General features: G+C 41.7%; 1 long non-coding RNA gene across 10 annotated transcripts; it reads left to right on the top strand.

Annotated features, from left to right (window-relative positions):
• The first annotated feature begins 2 nt into the window (after positions 1 to 2).
• Positions 3 to 19693, top strand: LOC128851736 (uncharacterized). Of its 10 annotated transcripts, none has more exons than XR_008449151.1 (6): positions 3 to 118; positions 869 to 1048; positions 2365 to 2459; positions 4571 to 4804; positions 5463 to 5622; positions 12770 to 19693. It is a non-coding gene; the product is annotated as an uncharacterized LOC128851736 (long non-coding RNA). The 10 variants fall into 10 exon arrangements; XR_008449149.1 differs by having other exon boundaries at positions 2362 to 2459; XR_008449157.1 differs by having other exon boundaries at positions 869 to 2459; positions 12770 to 14547; positions 15313 to 19693.
• Positions 19694 to 21254: the final 1561 nt, after the last annotated feature.

Raw genomic sequence — 21254 nt, 5'->3', positions numbered from 1 at the left:
GCTCCCACAGCCCCGCGGAAGCCTCGTGGAGGTCATTGATCCCCCCCGTGCTGCCCCCCCTGGAGGTGCGAAGGGAGCTTGGGGCGCGTCCCCCTGGCGTTAGGCCGAAACCGAGCCGGTGAGTGTGAAAATGAGAAACGGGACGAGAAAGGGCGTGGGGGGTGTGTGTGTGTTATTCTGTGCTGAGTTTGTTGTCTGTGGGTTTGAAATTCATAGAATGGTTTGGGTCGGACGGGACCTTAAAGGTCTCCTAGTTCCAATTCGGATCAACTACTCCAAATTCAGCAGTGGGAGCGTATTTAAGCAGCCTGATCCAGTGAGACGTGTCCCTGCCCATGGCAGGGGGCAGGAACTGGGTTATCTTTAAGGTCCCTTCCAACCCAAACTATTCTATGATTCTGTGATTCTATGATTTATTCTATGATGATATGAGGTATGGATCCCCCATAGGGGGACAGGCTGAGAGAGTTGGGGCTGTTCAGCCTGGGGAGGAGAAGGCTCTGAGGAGACCTTATAGTGACCTTCCAGTACCTGAAGGGGCTACAGGAAAGCTGGGGAGGAACTGTTTGCAAAGGCTTGTAGGGATAGGACAAGGGGCAATGGGTATAAACTGGAGAGTGGCAGATTTAGACTGGACATAAGGAAGAATTTCTTCATGATGAGGGTGGTGAGGCACTGGCACAGGTTGCCCAGGGAAGCTGTGGCTGCCCCATTCCTGGAGGTGTTCAGGGCCAGGTTGGATGGGGCCTTGGGCAGCCTGATCTGGTGGGAGGTGTCCCTGCTTATGGCAGGGGGGTTGGAACTGGATGTACTTTAATATCTCCTCCAACCCAAACCATTCTACAATTAATCTGTGTGTTTTAAGCAGGCATGAGTACTTTTTTGACAAGCTTCTGAAAGACCAGAGGGCAAGATCTGGAGACAGTAGATACTGCATGAAAAGCAAGTGGAATCATGCTCCCACTCGTGTCAATGGCAAAAATCCCACCGTTCAGTGACACTCGGATTTCACCCTAACAAGCCGTTTCCAACTTCATATGTTCAAATGGTATGACTTACCCTTACAGTTAGGCAGAAAACAATTGCCTTTTCTAGCTCATATTTTTTTGCAGATGTGTGCTGTAAGCCCTGTGCAGTTCCAACAAAAGACAGCACACAACAGCGCCAGCCACGAGGAGACCTCTGTGTCATATGGTTTGTGTTTCTGTTTGATCTGACATGCTTGAGGGAGAAAACAAATGCAAATCCCACATTGCACAGAGCATATCTGAATATTCAATAAAAATGTTTTGAAAGCAGAGCAAAATAGAAAAGTTATTACTTTGCAAATTTTTCAGCTTAGTCAATCAAACTTTAATGCCTTCAGAAGATTTGGAGGGGAAAGCAGGACATGTGAGACTGCTCTGCTGCAATCACCTGCTTCATCCACAGCATCAACCCATACCCACAAGCAGGCAGAGGCTGCCCCAAGAGGTTTTTGCTCAGCCTTTTGGAAAATGCCAGCCATAAAAGAAAGCTGGATTTACTGAGAAGTTAGCTGGCATCCAGTGCAGGACTTGGAGTACAGGTCTCCTAGAGAGCAGTTGTTCCTAATAAGCAGGTATGTCCTGCACAAGCAGCTGTTTTGGGGTAGGTTTTGGGTCTAGGTTCAGGAAAACTGCTTCACTGTGATCTGGCTCATGCTACCTGAGGTTAGAGGTTCCCACGTGCCCATGAGGGAGTTGAAAACTACAAATACTCAGTGGCCCAGGTGACATCCACGTCCTTTTTGCTCTGCTTGCCAATATACACACTCAGAAACACCCAGCACCTGCATCCCTGGGCAGCAGCGTCCCAGGCCACTGCCTGCACAATCAGTGGGAAAGATACTTCCGCTGATCTGCTGCTTGCTTAATTGCTACTGTTGCTTCTCAAATGCTGTAATCATCATTTTTAACTTGTACAATTTCAGCCAAATGATCCTCATCCAGTCCTCTATCTCTCTCAGACAACTGATGGCCAATTAGTCTGCCCTAAATATTTAGAGAAAATGAACTTGTAAACTGAAACACTCGCCTCAACTGTCCTCACCAGCTATGCTGGTCGCACCGCCACGGGGAGTAATGTAGATGCAAGAGTGGGACTTCATAAAACCTCACACGAGCCCCATGGCTGATATGAAGGCCCATAGAGGAATGGGACTGTAAGTGCTCAGGCGGTTTCATCCACAGCGTATTTCTTGTGCTTGTTTTTCACCCTTTGCGGGTGTCGTTTTCCAGCAAGCACACACAGTGGTGCAATAAGGAGGGTGCAACAGTAAGGAGAATATGCTCACCAAGAGCTCCTGAAAATTGATTTCTTTTAAATTTTTCTGAATCTCAGCAGCTCCCTAAGAATGTCTTGGAGCCTCAGCTGGTCTCAACTGGTGTGGTTTTGTGGAGAAATTCAGCTTGGCTCCATCTTGGTACAATGTATATCAGGTAGATTAACAATTTGCTCTGTGTAATGCACTTTCATTTTTTAGCAGTAGAAATATATATAAAAAAAGTGTTAAAATAATTACCTACCTATAATAAATATTTTTTTATGTATCTTTAATGAAGACACTAAATCTTCTCATTTTCCTGTAACTTTTTTCATAAGGTAATAAATAATAAAAAGGTAAAATAATCCAATATGAAACGCTAAAAGGAAACTCTTAACCGTCTTAGTGATATTTAAAATATGTTTTTATTTCTCATTGTTTACTCTAAAGTTGTTAGGAAATAAAAAACAGTTCAATCAAATTTAAAAAATAATTTCTAAGGACAGTTTGTGACTTATGCGCTGGACAGTTACTTTAGTATCATGTATGACTGCTAAACAGTCCATTTTTTTTAATTTTAGGAATTAAAATTTGGCTTTGTAGGACCGCTGTAAGACCTCTCTCTACGTATAAGGCTAAGCACTCACTGTCAGGAAGAAACACAGCTAGATTTCCTTAGAAATAAGGCCTGTTCCAAATAATTCAGGTCAGTAATGGAGGAAAGTGCGTAGGAGAGAAGGTCTGATCAATGATGGGAAGCCTATGAGGACACAAGCCTAGTGAAACCCCATAGAGGACCATGCAACTAGATGATGAAAGAGAAACTTTTCTTGGAAGCAATTGCTGGGGTATACCAACTTCTGCAAGTGAGAACATGGACTGGGCCCATGAAGTAGAATTATGAAGTCCTTCATGTGAAATCACCACCAGCAGGACGACTAGGTAGAGCCAGGCCTTACTAAGCAGCAAGAGACATGTTTGGTCTGTGGAACAAGAGAATAAGTGTTCTTGATCATCTAAATTCAGCATGTTTTGAAAAGATAGATCTGTACATCTCAATTATTAACCTATCTCTAAATTTAACCTCAGAATTTACACAGTATGATTATTTTCATCAATTGTGTTGCCACTCTGTCCTGAGAGTTATGCTCTGGTGTTTCTTTGTCCAAATCCTCTTGTTCACCCTGCCAGATAAGCCATGGTGCCTCACTTTGTCACCAGATTGAAGTGCACCGCAAGAAAGCAGCCGTGCATCTCACAACAGAGTTGGGCATCTTCCCGTATTGGGTGAAATGACTTCAAAGGAGTAGTCAATATTTGAGGAAACATCTCAATAAATGCCAGGTCTCAGCAAAAGCTCAAAGCAATGTGTAAGTCCCACAAAGGTCAATCAGAGGATTCATTTTTTTAGGCATCCCTGTTTGCAAGATTGGAGCCATAGTTTATGATTCTCTAAAGAAACTTTTAGACGTACAAGGAACATTAAGTCTTTAGGAAAGTCAGTGAAAAGGGCAGTGTCATCTGAATGTCCTGTTTGCAGCATATTGTCTTTCAGACCAATCAATGTCTCAGTGTTGAGCAGAGCTGTCCAGAAGCAGTAGGAGGTAACAACCGAACGGACATAACACAAGCTTGGCTTTCAGTCAGAATGATGTTTTGTCATAAATGGTGAGAATGCCATTTTTACAATTTATGAATCTGATCGTTACATTTTTGCTTCTCTAACCAACATTATGTAATACAGAGAATGTTTATGTATCCCAGCTAATACAGAGGAAACAAAGCGTGTATTTCTAGTGTGCCAAAAAGGGATAGGCAATTCCATAGCTGCAGATCCAATTCTTTCTGAATGTCAGTCTCTATTCTATCTCAAATATTTTTTAATATTTTACAGGAGCACTGATACTAATTTCCTCTCAATTTAAAGGGTCCCGACTGTATTCTTTCTTCCTTCATAAAAAGTTTCATGAACACAGTGATGTCTCCAAGCAAAGGCATGCAGTACACAAAATCAAAATTAAACAGGATGACATATTTTAGGTCATCTGCTGTAGTCATCTGATTGCTAGAGCACACTGGCTCTTTACTGTAGTGGTCCTCAGAACGGATCTGAACATCGCCAGTAGAGGCAACATCACTTGTTCTGTTTGGGGAGCAACCTAGCGTGGGCCTCCACATGGAAAGCTCCCGCACAGGTCTCTTGAATTGTCTCATCTTATTCTGTCATCCTATTACAGCTTGTGATACTTTATTAACCACCTTAAATAATTTCCTTCCTTTTTGCAGGGATGTAACTGAGATGGGAGTCTTTAGATGACTAAAGGACAACAGTGGCAGCAGGACCAAAACTAAAGCCCATTGTTGAGAATGAGATACAATGTTTTTAAAATAAATTGGCACTTGCCACTGGGGAGTGTCACAATCACTACTCTATGTGCTCCTGTAGTGCAGGAGCTTTAAAGAGGGTTGAAGAAAATACATCAGTGGAAGCCTTTACTCTGAAAAGGCAGCATCTTTGAGGTAAATACTTCTTGAAATCATGTGAAGTCCATGAAAATGCTTTAAGAAAAGCAGAAAAATGTTCTAGCAGCTTCAAACCATCCAGTTTTTATATTTTTAGAACAAAACATTTTCATTTCTATATCACTGTGTTTTCAATTTAAATTAGCATGGTATTAGAACGCAGTGTAATATAAATGAAAAGGTGACATTATCAAACATTTCAGTCAATCAGCTTCATTTTTCTTCATGGAAATTTTTTTTTAAGGGAATTTCTAAACAGGTTGCATTCCTAATTAGGACAAAGACAAATCTCGAAAATGTTCTTAAACGTAAATTTTTATCCTCTGTACAGCTTATGCACTCCCTTGTGCTCATGGCATGCTAAACTATGGTAAGATAGCATGTTCCCTTGTAACGCATAATATCTTTTTTTTCCTTGAAATCGCTTTGTTTGTCAGTATTTTCAGTAATGATGTGCCCAGTTTTCAATATCATCATCTCCAAGCATAACCACTCAATGCTGTCCACTTCTGAGCTGTGATTCTTTTAAATAAGCATTCCAGGAATATACCTGATTTTGCAGAAAAGCTGTATTGATGAACTATTATTAATAATTATTCTATTGTATCACAATGGTCTTGTATCCTTAATTAAGGTGAGTGTTTCATTTGAATAGGAACTGCTTAAATACGGAGTGGAAAACAGCTTTTCTTCTACTGATTTTGTCCAGGATCCAGTCCCTGAAGAAATTCAACCAGTGCATAACACATGAAAAGGAGAGCGAGTGAGTGGGTGAAGTCAGGGTTAAAATTGACAGCATCCAACTGATATAAACCGTGAGTACATGCCCTGCTTTCCAAGTGTTTTTGTCCTAAGAAATAGCTGTGAATTTGATTGGTTTCCCCAGATAAATGTCTTAAGGTCTACTTAATCTCCTCTTGATTTCTGTAAGGTTATTTATCCCATGCTGACCCCTGTAATACCTCCCGAATTAGTTTGCTGCCAAATTCATTAGCATGCTATTTACCAGCCCCTCTTAAGAAAGTATGGAAGAAATTGAACATAAAACTACTTTACTACAGTTGGACAAGAAGATTCCTTAGGGAGAAAGGAAGGAAAAAAAGAGAGGGAAAGCCAAAGCAAGATGAAAGGTGCTGCAGGAAATCGAGGGAGATGGATGAATTGTTGGACTCGATGATCCAGTGGGTCCTTTCCAACCTGGTGATTCTATGATTCTATGAATGAGAAAATGACGGATAGGAAAGTAGGGATGGAAGAGATATTAAGAAGGAAAAAATAACAGCCAAACAAAGAAAGAACAAAAGTGTCTGATTCAGTTAACTTCTGAGAGGGTACTTAATTTCAAATATGAGAAGTCCACAGACCCAGGCCCATGCCTAAAATTAAGCCTTTTATCCTAAACTGCAGTTCTCTAAGCAAGGATTTAAAGCACCAGAGAGAATAAATCACTTGGAAACTTGGTGAGATTAGGGCACCAACCTGCCACAGGATCCTTGAAAAATCTGGGATTTCAAGATACAGTATTAAACTGTAAAATAAATTATGCTAGAGCTCTTTAAGTGCTATTCAGTGTATCCCTATTCAGTGTAGGAGCCTGAACAGAATAAATCTCTATTCAGCTATTTACCACTGGGCTAAGTGTAAAAAAGAAGCAATTCTCTTCCTCAGACCAGCTTGGTGACAATTGCCTGAAGTTCACCAGACATTCTGTTGGAAATTAAATCTGTATCATAGTGAGGCTATGTACAGCTAGAGTCACCACCATTCCTCGGCACAGAAGAAAGGACCAAACAAGGAAACACTTCCTCTAAGCACTTAACATCCTCTGTGATGCCACCTGTGTGGCTCAGTGCATCACCACAATATCAGAACATCCCTTTAATTGTTGCTAAGAAATGCACACCTCTGACTCATTCCAGCACTCAAGACTGTGTAGTCTGACATGGCTATTATGTGCTTTGGTGTACCAAAAGGAGAATGAAATAAAATCTTGATCTTTGGCTCACTATCAGAGACCAGAGTAGGTATTCTTGTTACATGAATGGGGCATGATTTGTTTAGGGAATACTGACTCCTTCCTGACACCATGCACTTTGGAACAAAACTAATCCCCTGAAATATCTCGTTGTGGGAAGTTAAAATTAGGAATCTTTTTTACACTGCAAATTATCCTCCAGTTGTATATCCTCCACTTCTGCTGGGCTTACTGGAAGTTAAGGGCATCACATGATGAATCCACGAGATAACAGGTTTCCTGTTTTGTACTTCACTCTACGCTAGACTTCCAGAGGGCACCAGGATCGCTGCTGTGTTGTATCTCAGTTTGCTCCTTGTGCCTGTGATTATCCCAGATGTGGCTTTTCAAAGGCAAAATTAAAGCTTTAAGCAATCTTTCATTTTCCTAAATGAAAACAATCCTTTAGGAGCCAAAAAGGCCACAAGCCTTCAACTAAACTCAATTTTGTGTGAGCCTATTGCCTTACCCTGGGACCAACACGCACAATCTAACCATGTCCACAACACTGATGTCTTGTACCCTGTTGGGAATGGTGCCTTGTCAAAGCTGGCTCCGGTGTGGCACTGGTGAGGTCACTAGCAGTGAGAGTCCTGGGGTTGTTCTGCCCAGAACTACCCCAAAAAATGTCGCAGTGCTGACAACTGAGTGTTGGCATTCAAGAATGTACCCTATCTTTGTTTATTTTCCCAGGATAGATGTCATCATTGCAAGATCTGTGTGATCCAAACCTCATTTTTACTGAGCTGTACTAATTCCAATGCAAACTACTTCCCTTGGTTCTTACCAGTATTTATTATTTATTAATTCTGATAAATTTAGTAGTATTTCCCTCTATGCAAAACACAACTAATAAAGAAATCCTCCAGCTCTAAACATACATGCATGAAAAAATAGCTTTTTTTTTCCTTCCACTTATGACAAATGAACCCGTGCTTATAGCTGACCTCTGGATTCACTCCAAAATGCCATAAATACTGGAATTGGGTTTGAATATTCATGAATTCCGGGCTTCTTTCATCACCTTCTTTGAAGCTGATTCTTGATCTGCTTGAGAGACAGAAGCAAGACCCTAAATTAGTTAATCTTCTGTACGCTGCTAAGACTCAGTTGTAAAGTCAAATGCTAAAATAAATATCTTTCTTGATTTGAGGATGTTTAATGCAGAAAAATGTAGCCACATTTTAACACATGCCAGTTAATCAGCTTCCTAGAGAAGTAAAGTCTAGTGTCATGTGGAGGTAAAGAATGGTGACAGTGGAAATGGTGGTGGGTGGCAGAGACCAAGAGAAATGAATGGGAAGGCAGGGAACCCCGCACTATCCCCACTCATTCCTGCTCTAAAACCTGAACCCACCCTGCACCAGAGGGAAGGTGTAAGTCCTTCTTTGGCATGTTGGAGAATGCTGGAGGGAATTTGAAGACAGACCTGAGGAGACAAATGCAGACTTGGGAATCTAGCATATACAGGCGAGCAGGGGCTGAAAGCATCTTGTTGTGAAGCATGAGAAACTCCTTAAGTGCTAATAGCTTCTAAAAAACTAATGGCTTAATTAGGGCTGGAAGAGAAGAGCGTGCTGGCAATGTTCTCAGGCAGGTTTATGTATCTCCTGATAGGAAATCTCCTGATAGGAGGGGAGAGGGGAAAGAACCATAATTTTCTCCTTAGGTGTTTATTGTAATCAAAGTGGAGTAATCATTTCTGAGGATTCTCTCACCACACTGTCAATAATTTCACCTTTGAAATATTTCAGTGCGTAGTGACAACCCCATTCCATACAACAATGGAGAGCACACGGCTTCAGAGTCACAAGTTTCCCTGTATTTCATTTCAGTAATGCCATTGTTGCAAAATTAACTTCAAGTGCCAGAAGTCTCCAAGATCTACAAAAAATATATCCCTGTTAACAGTATCGCTTTGCTGGAAAGATTTGTTAACGTATAGTTAAGATTGCTCACTTGCCTCCATAAAGTTGAGCTCAGCATAATTCAAACCTCTAAGAAATGAGGAAATACAAAGGATAATAAAGCAATAGTAACACAAAGCTTTATAGCAATGCCTCAATATATCTGTAATGGAAATAATTCACCTTTTCCGTGGATGTCTCTGAGAGAACATAGTATGTCACTACTATAGCACATCGTCTCTTTGGAAAAGTGGGCTGCATTTACAGTGGTGCTTCCTTTACATGCATACTCTGAGCCAATTTCCTAGAAACAATTCCATGATAATTATATTTTATCTTTCCCACTACTAACCAGATAACAATGTTTAGTCATATATCTATTATTAAGTCCACAGAGGATTTTACCTACTTTACTTAGCAGAAGTGCCAGTGGTTAAAATGTCTCTGTGTCCCAGCACTGATTCAACATCGGAATTCAGTTGTGACAAGAGGCATGTAGCTACCTCAGTCTATGTTGTTCTTTTGTTCCCATCCACAGAAGTGATGAGCACTGTGGGGCTGAGGCCCTGTCTTAGAGGTATCACCTCCTATCTTTCCTGCTATCATAGTTTACTAAGCCTGCTGCCATTTGACACAGCAGTACTCAACTCAGTGAATACTGCCAGTTCCCAGTTCCTATTGCCAGCTCCCAGGAGGGAAAAATGAAGGTTGCCTGAATGTTGACCTAAACTCTGTATTTCCTGGCTTCCAAAAACCTGAATTTTGCTGAAGCTGATATTTTATAAGATCTCCAGCTACTGCCAGGAGATCCTAACCCTGCATTAATTAAGGGGTTTTGACAATCAGTAAGAAGGAAAGATGCTTTAAGGACCTGAAATTTACCCTTTCCTCGATCCTCAAAATATGTTTTGAGAGAGCATCTTTGCAATGCGTTTTCTGTGATTCAGGATGGGGAAAAAAAATCTGAAGCTACTGGAGTCCCGAGGTTTCTAGTAAGGAGCAGATGCATGAGGGAATGGTAGGCTGGGTTTTTTTAGTGTCCGGGGTGTGGCAGTTTGGTTTTGAACATTTTCCTGTTGACTGTCTCTTTTATAGCAGTAGTGGGGTTCACCACAGTTTTACTCTTCTCTTTATTGATTTAATGGAGTCTGTTTTTAATGGAAGTCAGAAAACATGCAGCTAAGGATGAACAGACTTCTTTAGCATATATATAGAGAGGAAATAAGCTTTTAAAAATGTATGTATAACTATTTGAAGCTGCAAACACTGCACCAATTTTCAACAGAGCTCAGCTCCCATTTCTCTGGAAAACAACAACCACCACCGAAACAAAGGATAGTTCTCCCAAAATACTCAGCGGATCTCACCGTCACATTTTACAGCTGGATTTTCAGAAGCACCTTAGTGGACTCTTTGTGTTGTACATAACCAGCTTTTAAAGCTCTGATACCAGCTGTGTATGGATGAAAGATAGAGTGAAGCTGAAGTTTTGAGCTAGGTCTGTCAAAACCCAGCCATGGACTTATCACTTATTTTTTCAGTTCTACAACTCTAAAATAGGATAGAAATGCTGTGGGGTGTCGGTGATGTTGACAGGACAATAGGAGTGAAGGATCAGTAGTGTCAGTAAAAACCAGGGATGTACACCTCTCGCCCACCCCATTTGGTGTGGTAAACTATATACCACAGCTGTCTCCTAAAGTGGCTGCAACCTTCTTGGCCTTCCACTTCCATAACTTCCTCTCAGGATGGCTGGAAAAAGCTGCAGTGACAAGGGTAAAGAAAAAATGTGTTAAAGATCAATTCAAGCAATCAAAATTAAACTTTTAAATAATAACATGAAGACAAATTTTCAATTGGAAAACTGGTATTAGCATGCTAACTTAGGAAAGACAATGCACCTCAGCAGTTTCCATATTCATGAATATGCAAGAGTGTACTACTAACAAATTCACTGCTCCTTCCATTCATTAAACCGTCATCAGAAAGTGATAGTTGATGCTGGGCAATAGCAAGGTTCAGAGAGATAAAACTGATGTAGACCTTACCTTACAGTAATAGACTTTGGAAAAAAATCAGTGATGGCATGAGTCAGCCAGTTGCATCAGCTTCTTTAATATTTGCATTTGGTCAAATCCAAACAAAGCAAATGTTGCTTTAGAAATAAATTTTACATGGCCTTTGTGCTGTTGAGCAGTGCAAGAGAGGGACAAAAGAATCTTAGGCACAAACAGCTCCAACAGTCCCCCAAGGAAGATTTCTGTGGCCACCAGTGATTAAGTATGATTGGAACCAGGCAAAATATTTTCAGAGAGCTCTTTCTTCCCGAGTCAAAATGAGCTGGTTTTTGAATTCATAAATTCTTAAATGAAACTGGGCAGCTTCTCACATATTCCAGTTTCTGCCCCCTTTCTCTCCCAGAAATAATACGATCATTCATTCACTACAATAACCGCCAAAATGCAGTAATAGTTGTAAATCTATTGCATTTCAAGCTTGACGAGTTGTCCTAGATTGATCTGTTGGCTCCAGACAAATCTCAGTTCCCTTCCCGGTCGTCCTGCTTCAGGTTATCCAAAAAGCCAGCAGAAAATTCTATTTAGTGTTTTCAGACAAGAGAACTGCACTTTTTATCTTGTCCTGTAGCTGGAGAAGATAAAGAACTTGCCTCTTTCTGTGTGTGGATCTCTAGCATCTTACTGACCATAAGAAACTCAAAGAGACAGCCAAGAATTTAGGACCATAAGCATTTGCAGAAATAACAGTCCATACAGTGCAGACATGAGAGTAAAGCAATATAGGTCACCTTCCCGCTAAGACAGTAACACTGCATAATTATGAACAACCTTATATAGTACTTAAAAATCATGGACAATGTTGACTGAGATAAAAACGACCAAGTCCCTTCCTGGCCATAGAGTTGGATATAGCGTAGTTACGTGAAAGTCAGTTTTGTGTGTTTGCGTGCAGTGATGCTGCATTAACACAAGGACTGCAAAATTACTGCTGTCTTCATTAATTGACTTCTCTTGTAGCCCTGGTGAATCAGTCCTGTTTGCTACATTGTGCATTCCTCAAATGGTAATGTGCAGTAACCAAAACACCTTTGATCTCGTTTACATCACCTATTCAAATCGGTACTTACCCCCTAGAGAGCTCCAGGTTAGAGGCCTGACCCACCTATCCTTTCAAAAGAAGGTGGAAAAGAGTCGAGTGCAAAAAGCACTAGTGGAATCAGAAGAGCTTATGATTATGTGCTAGTGGCAGCTTTTATGCAAGTGCCCTGCCACCTCTCTGAGTGACGGCAGGGTGACAGCCTCTGTGCTCTGCTAGGACATGCCTAGAAATATTTTAATGGCCTGGTTTTCAAAAAGCTATCATTAGACAGGAAAATTTTGCTTCAGAAAATGCAACCGTGTTACAGAATATCCTGCAAATGGAACAAAGCATTTCCAAACATCACTCGGTCTGCATGTGTGTGTTTTTCCTATACATGCATAGCAAGCACTTTTTCACAAGAATCAAATTTTTCTACCATATTGTTTTTATTAAGAACCTAGGGAGGTTTATTTTTCCTCAAAAATCTGTGCTCTGGAGTCATAATTTCCTAAGCCCTAACTTAGTTTGGTTGCATTAAATTTTTTACCTTTGTGTTTGTGAAGAAAAGGTGGAACTGTAAAGTTTCAGACGCTTGAGGAGTTTTCAGCAGGTCTGGGGATGGAAGTCTGGGGTCATTCTCTCAGTTTCTGATTGTTTGGGTTAGCAGCACTGTTAGCCTCAAGACTATAGAAGGTTTGAAAAAAAAAATGGCTTAATGCTCATTTAAGGGTTAGTGTAGAATATTTTCTTTTATTCTTCCCTCTCCGCCCTTAGAGTAGTACCAAATTATAGTACATACATTGCTTCAGATTTCCAACATTTCCCAATCAGGATTAATTTACATTTGGAGTGAGGGTGTGAATTAAACTGTTATAAAAGGCTTAGATGCAGTGCCAACTTGTTACCATGCTCTTTCAAGCATCAAATGCTTTTTCTTTTAAGGAAGCTCTCAAAGAATTTCTTGCATCTGGAAATCTCTCTCGTTGCACAGCTGATGTATTAAATACAAAAGAAGATGTATGCAAATGAAGGCATTCGTAGTAAAAGAACTCCTGGAGACCTTGCTGCGGTGGGAGGCTTTGTCATGTTATGGTCTACAGTAAGATGTTGCCTTCTTCAAGGAGATTTCAGTCTGTGAAAAACCCAGCTACCACAAGTATGTGGAATGCAAGACGAGAGTCAGAAGCAACAAGGAGAAAAGCAGAAGACAGAAAAGCACACACCAAACTGTTACAGCTGACACAATCAGAACATGCGGCGCACACCCTGAATTACACTTAACAGTCCAGAGCGAGAAGAAGATGGGCCTGACACCACTTATTAATTCATTAAATACTGAAGGGGTGACTTCAGCTTCCATGCTACATTTTACACGCCTTCTAGCAAGCAGCTATACCTAGGAGCAAATATGAAACACTTTCTTGTTTTCTACAGTTTGGTTTTTTTTAATTAAATTTTCTTGTGTATCAAGTGCCTACAGACATACAATTCCATTTTATGCCAAGGGATGTGATATAATTCCTGTCCCTTTTTGGTTGCAAACATCACCTTCATACCATACCTTCTAATTAAAACAGTAAAGTGTTGGATGAAGATGATTCAAATTTGGCTATGTAAAGGATGATCTCATTCTTGCTGTTATTGATACTTGTGTCAGAGCTATTTTAGTCACTAAGGATTTGCTAGCAAATTGTATTGAAAGCCATCAAACTTCTTCCTTGCTAGTATTCACAGAAATCTATCCCTTTTATCCCTTATATCAGCGCTGCCAATTCTTATTGGCTCTGTAAAAATTATTCATGGATCACAGATTTCCTAGTGACTGCAGTTTCTGTCGTGAAGCATTAATGGCCAACACAACCTCTGGACTCTGTAGTATGTCCGTCTACTTATGATCTTTAGCCTGCCCTAACCTTCGGCTCACTGCCACCTGGGTAAGCATCCCCCTTCAAACAAGAGAATATGAGAAGGAGCTTAGGTGTGAGTATCTTCAGTTTCTCTCCAATGGGCCCACAGAAGCAGAGGCACTTGGAGCTTTGAGTGGAATAGTTGATCTTTTTTTCTCATTTGTTCACCCTTTCCAATCAACAGCAACAAGAGCCATAGACATTCTGCATTCTGCCTTTATGGGACTTCTTCTGTTGTTCCTCCTTTACCAGATTTCTTCTGTTCTTTAGGGGTATGTGATTGTCATTGTGGGGTACCTACATACTACAGCTCATCTCCCACATCACCAGTACCAGTGTCAGAGACAGCTCAAAAGCTTCCAGCAAAGATCCTGGTCCTTATTCCCACTAGTTCAATAGCTTGCTGACTTTCTGCTGTGTGGGGAGTCATGTAAATGCGTAAGCTTGTAACTCATCAAATGTGACTAATAGTTTTATGGTGCTTAATATTTGAGATAAATGTCAACTGATGTGAACTGAAACGTAAGGAAGTAATCAGGTAGCAGGTTTTAAGCAGACAGAAAACAATTGCTTTAACACAGTGCTTGATACTGTTGTGGAACTCATAGCCATCAGCTGTTGTGGCTGCAGAAATGGATAAATGGGCTTTAAAAAGATTGGAAAGATTTCTGGAGGATGATTCCATCCCTGGCTATTAAATATGATGATCCAAATGCAATCTCTGCCACAGTGTTGTAGGAGAAGAAACACTCTTCAGAGAGAGACATTCCCTGAGCATTGACCTTGGCCCCCGTTAATCAGAAGATCTTGAGGGTATGGCATGTTCTTATATTTTCCCTAAAAATTCTGCATTTGGCTAATATGTTTTGTATAGTGATTAATCTTCATCACACAGGGGCTCATCTATAAGGACTTGTATAGTTCTGGTGAGTTTACTACTTGCAACAAATAGAATATTGCTGGACTCTGTGCAATGAAATATAGATATAATTCTAATAATCTGTGGTTTACTTAGTTTACAGTAGTGCCTATTCTTCTCTGCCATGGCCAACCAATTGAAAATGGAAACTCATAAACAAGGGAAATTTGTCTACATTGTGCTTGCAATGCCTCTGAATCCACAGAAGGCAGGCTACAGAGAGAGAGAGAAAACACCAGTGTGCCGCTGCACCTCCTAGCATATAACCCACAACAGATTTGGCTATTCTTGTAGTCATGAAACAATCACTGATTTAAAAAACCCTACTACTTTATCCAATGATTGCATATCCTACCATCCACACTGCAGCTGAGGTGAGAATCGTGCAGTCACACAGTTTGGAAAGAGTCTCAAACCACAGCTCCTCTGTGCTGAATTCACTCCTGTGCTGAGACTGAATTCACTCCTGCTCAGCTGAGCAAGCTCAGAGCTCTGCTGAAACACAGAGGTTAAATTCGCTGCTCCAAACAGTTCAGCCCAAGAGACTACCCTGAAGCTTTTTGCAGGGAAAGGATTTAATTAGGATCTTAGTTTCATAGTACATTGCAATATTCAGTATAACAGACGACCACCAAAATGTATTCTTTTTGTGATTCAAGGTACAGGTTTGCTTAGACAACTTTTAAGATGATCCCTGACTACAGAAGGGGTAGAGGCACCAGAGACGCAGGAGAGACTTTGCTGAGCAGGTTTGAATGTCATAAATGCACAGTTTTGGCTTAGTAATTGTATCACAGTTGACAGACGCTGCAGCAGTCACGTGTCTAGGACATGACCTCATATTTCGGCTTTCTCCTCTCCTCCCCCAGTGAGGAGAGCAGTGCTGGCACTTAAATAAGCAGAAGACATTTACAGAAGGCGAGTTGGTAAGATACTTAAAGGAGAAGCCTGAATTTGGACACAGAGCTATACTTTGTATGGGCTATTAAGCAGCTGCTCAACAGTGATGGGGAAGCAAAATTCTGTTTTTCCACTTGGGAAGTGCACTACCATTATTATTAGGGTAAAAATATTGAATCTCAAGTCACATGGGCTTAGCTCCCTTCCCAAGGGAAAATCTACAGGAGGGGTGGTAGAGGAAAGAAATGCCTCTGTGATCCATTCACAGGATTACTCTGCAGACAACAGGACTGCTGCAAGGTCAGATGTCCTCCAGAGATCCGTGGGAGGGTGCTGCAGAGGTCATCTCTGCCCTGTAACTGCCCCAGAAGCCACTCCAGATGCTCTGGCAGCATGGTTTCACAGAAGGATGGAACAGCATGGAATAGTATTTAATTTTGTGGAAATTTTCCTGGGGCACTGAGTGTCCTTCTAAGTGTGTCTACTTCTTTTTGCATAGATCTTGGATCATGCAAGACCCGGGAAGATTCTGAGAGGAAGACATGGGATAATGCTCTGGATAGCCAAGCACCACTTCAGCATGAAGGGGAACCCCAGCTTGGAAATTTCCAAAGGTGTAATTGGCACTGGGGGGATAATTTTCAATCACAGCACTGTAACACAGGGACCAAAATCCCAGCATTGGCACTGACCTCCATGGCAAGTTATGCCATGCTTGAAACGACAACAGCAATTACATGCTGAGTTATCCCAATGGAAAGTGTTCTAAACGTGCAGACATTTTTAGTGTTTTCTCACTACTTCATCTACAATTTGCAGCTATTCATAGATTACAGACCATAAACTTTTCAATTCAGCTTCAGTGTTGTTCAAAGGATAAAAATTAAGAATTTTCTGTACAATTACTCATCTTGAAACCTTATTTTCTTTTGCTTGATGTTGCTTATGTTCTCTTTGGATTGAAACCTGGCTCAGTTGTTTTAACCTGTCAGTTGCAGTGGCAATGCTTTGGCCAGGTAAGATCCCAGTTAGCCTTGTTAAGGTTCACAATGTATCAGAACAGGATTTGGATTTCTCTGCTTTTGATACATGGGGTTTCAGTCACATTTGGGTTGCAGCTCCGGGAAAGTCTTTGCGTAAAAAACTTTGACCAGGTACAGCAACCATTGTTTTGATTATCCCAGCTGAAGCGTGAGCATTCCTGCAAGAGCCAGCAGCTCGGAGTGCTGCTGCTTGTGCCCTGCTTTGTGGCTCACCTGTTACGTGACTTTGCTGAAGATCTTCTTGTGATTTCTTAAATGAAAAAAAAACCAGCACTAAACTTGGGGGAAAGAAGATTTGTGTGTGTGTGAATTATTGCTTGACCATAGGCAAGAGTCTTCTAGTCCTTTGGTGGATGCTGGGGTGGTTGAGCCTCCATGGCACCTGAAACCACCTCCAGGGGGTCAGGCTCTGCAGAGTTGCAGGAGATCACCAGAGTATTTTGGTGGGTTGTGTGTTTTGGTTTTTTTTTGCTTGGTCCTTTTCCCCCTCCTAAGCTTCCAGAGCAGAAAACCAGCTCATTTCTTGCCATTTTCTGTGTTGAGTACATGACTGACAGGTGCTGCTGGAGAGGCACCGTGCGCAAGGGTGGGTGAGAGGCTGCGTCTGGCGTTGAGTTTTTCCTAGAGACCTGGAAAACAGCTGCAGTCACTAACGTGTGCCCCGAGCCCAGGGAGCTGCCCCTGCCCTGGGGCTCTGCCTGTCTTAGCTCAGCTCTGCCAAAAGCCCAGGCTTTCACATCCGAGGCTCTGGGGTACTTTCAGCCAACACTTTCCGTCAGGAGGCCTTTCAGAGGCAAGGTGGGAAGCCTGCCCATAGGCAAATGAGCACGCTCAGCAATATCGCAGGGGTTAGCCCAGCTCTCACTGCCTGCCATGCATCTCTGCTGTGGTAGCGATGCTCGGAGCTGCGTGCCCGCCACGGTGCTGCCTTATGATCCCTGAGCGCTGGTACCAGGAGACAGGCGGCAGGGACATGGCTGCCAGCACCCAGAGAGGGGGGTGGCTGATGGAGCCATTGCTATTCTTGTTATGGAGCCAAATAAAAGCATTCCAAAGTGTTGTAGCGCTGCCTGCTTCTCGGTGCAGCAAGCAAGGGGCCAGCTGCTTCAGCAGCGATGCCTCCTTGTGCTGGAGAGATGCCACCTTGGTGAGGGGATTTTGGGGTGTTTCCACAAGCCCCAGCTCCTTCGCAGTGTATCAGAAGGAACCTTCACAGTGGAGTCCACATCAACAGCAAAAGACTGCTTCTCACATGGCAACACACCAGTTGCTGAACAGGTAAAATACCATGGAGATAGACCTGCATTATTTCAGTTCAGGGTGAGCCTACACTTAACTCCTTCTAAATGCACACAGCTGAAAATATAGATCCCAACATTTCACCAGGATTTAAAATCCACAGGTGCCTTTTTTTTACCCAGAGCCTGGGCTACCATGATATGTTTTCTGGTGAATTGTAAGTGAGTATTTGGAAAAAATAATCTGCTAACCAGTGTCATTATTCCCGAAATGATAGTGGCGGTTGGTGATGTGACCCTGAGGCTGGTGGAGAAAGCTGATTTATCCCGTTTTGAACGAGCCTTGACCTCTGCTGGGCTAGACAGCAAGCCCAGAGCTGCTCAGGTAACACTGGAGAGAAAGCTCCTGCACCTTCTGACAGCTGACAGAGCCCTTGGAGCTGGAATTGTACTGAGACTGACCTGAAGTAGTGCGGAGAGCAAAGTACAATCAGTCACGGTTTCAGATATTGACCTGTTTGTCACAGCATCATCCCTTGGGGAGTCTCACTTTATCCTCCTCCTTGCTAAAGCTTTCTGAAAGGTGTTATTTAGGTCTTTTTGCAATCTGCTGTCCTGTATCATTGAATGAAAAGTTTTCAGAGACAGTCTGCATTCACAGTGTGATGAACATTGATCTTTTGATCAACCTAGAACATCTAGGTTTCTACAGGTTTATGCCATACATTTAGGGGCCTGTAAGCATTTGAAAATATAAAATGTAAACATCCAGCTCCTGGTGTTTAATTCATTTTTTAAAGTTTTCTTAGTAGTGGTAAACTGAGTACTTATCCAATTATTGTTATTTAGTAAAATGCTGTTAGGATGAAAGCATCAAACAATCTGTCACATACTCTGTTGTATTCACTTGACACTTCTAACTGCTTAAAAGTAATTAAAAATCACTTTTATGAGGTAAGGAAGTACAAGGTCTTAGCTGCACTTAAGCCATGATCACTCAGGAGTGAAGAAAGGTTATTTTTACAAGTTTCCAGTAAGTCAACACAGCTTGAGCGTAGGTCATCCACGTTTTTTTAACACTTGCACACCAGAACTCCCTAACCAGTCTAAGTGAGAAACTAAATTTATTGATGAAGGGCCTCAGGATATGCCCCTTTACAAATGTTGTGTGTGTCACTGCAACCAAAATTTTATTCTGGGAGTAGATTAAATGACAGTATCATTGACAATTTGTCTGAGGCTTCACAATTTAATCTTTTGACTTGAATCAGGAGTTAAATTAAGTTTCTAAAGTCTGCTTTTCTGCTCACAATCTGCCTAATCAAAGCAGGAGATCCTCCTGAACATTTCAATGCCCAAGCTGCTGGTAGGAGTCCCTGATAGATTTCTCTTTTAAATTTAGCACAGCCCAGAATAGTAACTCTTACATAACATATACCCAGCAAATATGGGATTTGCTATAATTTCAGTGAGAGACTGCAGATTTCCTGCCTTACAGAATAACTAAAGCAGACAGCATTAAAGTCATCCCTCTTATAAAGGGCTTGAACAAATAAGCTTATTCCTACAAATCAAGGGATAATGTTTCTCTTAGGTATCAGAATATAGTTGACAACAAAATGGGCTGTGACAAATCCTAGCTCTTCTTGTGTCTCTGAGTGACATTGTGGCCCCTGTTTACCTCAAAACATACAGATGTGCTGCACTCGCTGTTCCTGAGGATAAAGAGAGACAGCAAGGCAAAAATTTGCACTCCATTGTGGACAGGCCATTGGGGCTTCTTGGGAAGGGGAGTTCTTAAATAAATACGTTCTTTGCTTATTCACTGCTATCTATCTATCTATCTATCTATCTATCTATCTATCATATACTCCTCCATGCTGCCTGTACCACAGAGTAGAGATCTTGAAGGAGTGAAGAACAGGAATTGGACCTTTCTGGCTTAGTATGTTTAGCAGGGGGTCTCACAGAAGGAATGAAATAGATCTTCAATCCATTTTCACACCCTCCTGCTTTTTGTTTTCCTATAGCTTGACAATTCCCATGACAGTGAACTGCACAGCAATTGCAGAGGCCGCACATTATATGTGTGTGTCACAGCTGGAGCTCGATCCCTGTCATGCTTCAGTGATGAATCTGTGAAATACTTCATCCTCTGAGCTCTCTCTCACTCTCTTCCAGGCTAACACCTTTTGGGGGCCGTAACTTGCTGAACTGAGTAGGAGTCTACTGTTCTGGTAGGCAGGACAGCAGTGCACCACAGGCCTCCAGAGTCACTTCAGTGCTGTTATACTGGAGGAAACAGCAAGGACTGTCACTGTGCTTAGTCAGATGGTAATAGACATGCGGACTCCTGGGCAGGATTTCACTGGGATCTACAGATACAGTGTCCTAGAACTAGCGGCACCTTGCATTCAGAGTACAGGTTGAACAGTATTTGGCCCTGTGTCATTTGATGAGATTATTTACACAGGGAAATTTGCTTAGCTAAGAAATGATGGAAACAGAAACATGTCAAGTAAGCAATTACCCCCTTACTCAGAGGCTTATGGAAATCAATTGTACTGACCTATAGTCCCCGCTATGTCCTGGATTACTTTAAAACTAAAAAACCTACCAGGAAAGACACTAAAGCATTCTTAGATTTAGCCTTGATTTTGTACAGTCATCTTGGGAACTTCTGATTGGATAAGATGTATCCCCTCTGCTGATTTGGTAAGATACCATCTTTTTGTAGGTGTAAATGACGATGCAGATAAGATATGGGCTTTCAAAACCAGTTCATTACACAGAGGAAATGTACCAGTTTAATTAGAAGGATGATGTCGCACCTGTTTAACTATGTGCCCCTTTAAACCTTGCTTATCCTGGTGAAGTTTTTGCCAGACTAGTACACAGTATGCACAAACACACATAGCTGCACTGGTTCAACTAAAGCAGCGTGATGCTGTATTTTTAGTTAATCATTAAAACTCCTCAGTGAATATTCAGATACAGCATTTAACTGTCCCTCATACCCACAGCAACACACCGATCCTGCTTTCTCCTGGTCTCTGTTAGGAACTAGACTTGACTGTTTTCCATGCTGATGCAAAAGGTTGGGGTTTGAACATGTGTGGTATCTTCCTTTCTGCTGTCTTCCCTACAGACTTTGTGTTTTCTGGACCCACAGAAGTAGAGGGTGGTGGTAACTGGAAAGGTAGCTTGAATGCCAGGCATTTCCATTCCTAGCTGTGAATGTCAGAGTCCCAGGAGTCTTAGCCACCCAGAACTCCTACATTCTGACTCAATGTCACAATTGCTGGTCAAAATAAAATTTCCCTAAGGGGTAAAAGAAAATAAGAGGAGCTTGGCTTTCTGTAGGCAATAGACTGTCAATAAATCCCATGGTAAAGCAGGAAAACTCAAAAAAATTAGAAG

The sequence above is a fragment of the Cuculus canorus genome, chromosome 3 (assembly GCF_017976375.1).
Source record: "Cuculus canorus isolate bCucCan1 chromosome 3, bCucCan1.pri, whole genome shotgun sequence".
Classification (NCBI taxonomy): domain Eukaryota; kingdom Metazoa; phylum Chordata; class Aves; order Cuculiformes; family Cuculidae; genus Cuculus; species Cuculus canorus.
The sequence above is the reverse complement of the archived record's forward strand: the minus strand, read 5'-3'. Positions and strand labels throughout refer to the sequence as shown.